Below are 3,515 nucleotides of genomic sequence, written 5' to 3' on the forward strand. Positions count from 1 at the left end.
TAAGCCTTTGCTCAAACACACAGGCAAAGCCTTCCCCACCACCCTTTTTCAAATTGTACCTCTGCTTTACTCTTTCCCTGGTCACTATCACCTTCTGACACGCCATGTACGTATCTTCTTTGTCCGTTGCCCCCGTAGGGACGTCAGCGCCAGGACCACGGTGGAGGTGTTTATCCTGGGGGGTCTCCCACACCTTGAACGGTACTTGAATCACAACAGGTGCTCAATCAATATTTGTTAAATAAACGAACAAATGGATCCTAGCCTCTTCCTTCATTGTTGTGGTGTAAGAGAGAAAGCATCTGGCTTCCTGTCTACTGGGAGACAACCTCTAAGTCTTTGAGAACTTCCCAGACAAGTGATATAGGAGTCTTTGTTTTTCATGAGGGCCCCCCCATCCTCTGCCCTGACTTCACCTGGGTTTATGCTAATGAGGCATTCCAGATTTGGGGGCTGGTCAGCCCAGAAAGACCAGTCACACAAAAGGTTTGGGGCTTTGAGACACAGGATATCAGTCTACCTTGCCTACTTCCTACCTCCAACCTGGGAGGGGGGAGGGCGGGGGAGGGGAGGAAGGGGGAAGGGGGAGGGTACTAGACACTGAATTCCTCCCCTGCCTCCGTCTTCACGTGGCTTTGTTTTCTTCTGTCTTCTGTATGGACCCTTGCCATCGAATTTAGGGCCCACTTGGATAACCCAGGATGATCTTTCCTTAATTGCATTATATCTACAAGAGAGTTTTTCCAAATAGGGTCACATACACAGGTTCCAGGGAGGAGGATGTGGACATATCTTTTTTTTTTTTCCTATCCTCACCCGAGGACATTTTTCCACTTTTTGTTCAGATAGTGTGGGAGGGAGGGAGAGAGAGAGAGAAACATCGATGTGAAAGGGACACATCGAGTGGTTGCCACCCGCACGACCCAACCAGGGCCGGGCACAAACTGCAGCTGAGGTACGTGCCCTTAGTGGGAACTGAACCCGGGTCTCCCTGGACGGCAGGCCGACGCTCTAACCGCTGAGCCAAACTGGTCAGGGCTTCTTTTTGAGGTTCACTATTCAAACCAGTACAGCTCCTCCAAAGCTGTTGCCCACCGGTGGGCCTTTGCACGTGCTGTTGCCTTGGCCTGGGGTGCTCTCGGCCACTTTTCTAGCCTGATCAGACCCCCATTGTATTTCCAGACTCAAGGCGATCACTAAGCATCAGGAAAACGCAAGTCAAAGCCAAGGTCACAGCACAGCTGTCAGAATGGCCACTGTTGAGAACAAGAGGTAAAGGCCTGGCCAGTGTGGCTCAGTGGTTGAGTGTCGACCCATGCACCAGGAGGCACTGGTTCGATTCCCGGTCAGGGCACATGCCCAGGTTGTGGGCCCAATCCCCAGTGTGGGGCATGTAGGAGGTGGCCAATCGATGTTCTCTCATCAATGTTTCTCTATCTCTCTCTCCCTCTCACTTCCTCTCTCTCTAAAATCAATAAAGGAAAAAAAAATTTTAAATAGAAAAAAAACAAAACACGTGAGCCTGGCCAGTCTGGCTCAGCGGTAGAGCGTCGGCCTGTGGACCAATGTGTTGTGGGTTTGACTCCAGCCAAGGGCATGTACCTTGGCTGCTGTTTGTCCCTGTCCCTGGTCGGGGTCGTGTGGGAGGCAACCAGTCGATGTGTCCCTTTCATGTCACTGCTTCTCTCCCTCTCTCCCTCCCTCTCACTCTATCTGAAGATAAATAGAAAGATACCTTCGGGTGAGGATTAAAGAAAAAAAAGTATGTGAAATATGCATATAATGGAATATTATTCAGCCATAAAGAGAGAACTCTGCCATTTGCAACAACATGGGGAACCTGGAGAACATTATGCTGAGTGAACCAGAGAAAGACAAATACTGTTTGATCTCATATGTGGACCTTAAAGAAGTCAAACTCTGGCCAGTTTGGCTCAGCGGTTAGAGCGTCGGCCTGCGGTCCAGAGAGACCCGGGTTCGGTTCCCGCTAAGGGCCTGTGCCTCGGTTGCAGTTTGTCCCCGGCCCTGGTTGGCTGTGTGAGTGGCGGCCACTCGATGTGTCCCTTTCACATCGATGTTTCTCTCTCTCTCTTCCTCTCTATCTGAATAAAAAGTGGAAAAATGTCCTCGGGTGAGAATAATAAAAAAAAAAAAAGTCAAACTCATAAAACCCAAGAGTAGAAGGGTTGCCGGGGGTTGCAGATGTGGGGAAAATGAGGAGATGTTGGTCAAGGAATACAAACTCCCATTTCGAAGGTAAGTTCTGGGGATGGACTGCACAGTGCGGGGTGACCACAGCTAACAACGCCGTGGTCGGTATTGTACACTTGAAATTTGCTGATAGATCTTAAATGTTCCTGCCACGCAAGCAAAAAGGTAATTATGTGAGTGGACAGATGTGTTCATTAACTTGATTGTGGTAACCATTTCACAAAGAAAATGTACATCAAATCATTTTGCACACCTTAAAAAAATGCTGTTGTACAAATTAAATATATACAATTTTATCCGTCAATCATAACTCAATAAAGCTGGAAGGAAAAAACCCTCAATGAAGATGGCATCTTTCTTGGGAGATCCCTGTCATCTCTCTCTCTCTCACACACACACCCCCCTACACACCTAGGCAGGGTAGGGTGCCTTCTCCGGGCCCCCAGAGTGCCCTGAGGTTCATCTATTATAGTACATGACATGCTAGCTTATAAAACTGTCTTTCAACTAGAGCTGAGCCTACCTCTCCTCTGCCCACAGACCCTCTAGAGCTCCCTAGTGCCCTGGGACAGATTCCCAGCCCCTGCTGACACCTTGATTTTAGCTCAGTGAGACCCATTTCAGACTTCTGACCTCCAGAATTATAAGGATACACGTGTGTTGTTTTATTTAAGCTACTAACTTTGTGGTAATTGGTTACAGCAGCGATAGGAAACTAATCGCCTTTCACCCACTGGAGCGTCAGCTCCATGAGGCCAGGTTGTCTTGTTCATGTCTGTCTCCCCAGCACCTAGAGCAGTGCCTCGCGCATAGTAGGTGCTGAATAGGTAACTGTTGATTGGCCGGATGGCTGCACGCCAAGGGGCTCCCACTCCTTGGGCTGACATGATTGGCCCAGAAGTGGAAACCTGACCCAGGCTGGCCAATCAGATTTCCTGTCCCGGGATGTGGCCGGAGACTTTCTAAAGTCACATGGCTACAAAGGTAAAGGAAGCAGACAGGCGGAGATACCGCGGCCCACAGAAAGCGGCTGCACTCGGGTTCTCAGGACCTGCGGCACTGGCTATGTGTTTTGTCCGCTTTTCTCTAAGGTGTCTCCATGGCCTTCCAGAAAACTCCCTTTTATTCTGTGCTAGAGCGAGTGGGCTCTTTGCCTCAAAGAGAATTCTAAAACACTGGTGTGCTGGAGTGGCTCATGGGAGCTGTTAAAATCCAAGAATTCCGTCTGCCGGTTGTTCAGTCCCCTGGAGCTTGGTGGCAGCATTTACACCACGGAAATCGGCACGAGTTCCTCACCAGGGCTC

Source organism: Molossus molossus, unplaced genomic scaffold (assembly GCF_014108415.1).
Source record: "Molossus molossus isolate mMolMol1 unplaced genomic scaffold, mMolMol1.p scaffold_m16_p_21, whole genome shotgun sequence".
Classification (NCBI taxonomy): domain Eukaryota; kingdom Metazoa; phylum Chordata; class Mammalia; order Chiroptera; family Molossidae; genus Molossus; species Molossus molossus.